Source organism: Bison bison, unplaced genomic scaffold, assembly GCF_000754665.1.
Source record: "Bison bison bison isolate TAMUID 2011002044 unplaced genomic scaffold, Bison_UMD1.0 scf7180017864512, whole genome shotgun sequence".
Lineage (NCBI taxonomy): Eukaryota > Metazoa > Chordata > Mammalia > Artiodactyla > Bovidae > Bison > Bison bison.
Window position 1 is genome coordinate 250,961 of NW_011495066.1, and position 390 is coordinate 251,350.

Here is a 390-nt window from a genome sequence, read left to right on the forward strand (position 1 = left end):
CTACAGCCAGACATCCTAGAGTGCAAAGTCAAGTGGGCTTAGGAAGCATCACTACAAACAAAGCTAGTGGAGGTGATGGAATTCCAGCTGAGCTATTTCAAGTCCTAAAAGATTATGCTGTTAAAGGGCTGACTCAATATGCCAGCAAATTTGTAAAACTCAACAGTGGCCATAGGACTGGAAAAGGTCAGTTTTCATTCCCATCCCAAAGAAAAGCAATGTCAAAGAATGTTCAAACTACTGCACAATAGCACTCATCTCACACGCTAGCAAAGGAATGCTCAAAATTCTCCAAGTGAGGCTTCAATAGTATGTGAACTGTGAACTTCCAGATGTTCAAGCTGGATTTAGAAAAGGCAAAGGAACCAGAAATCAAATTGCCAACATCTG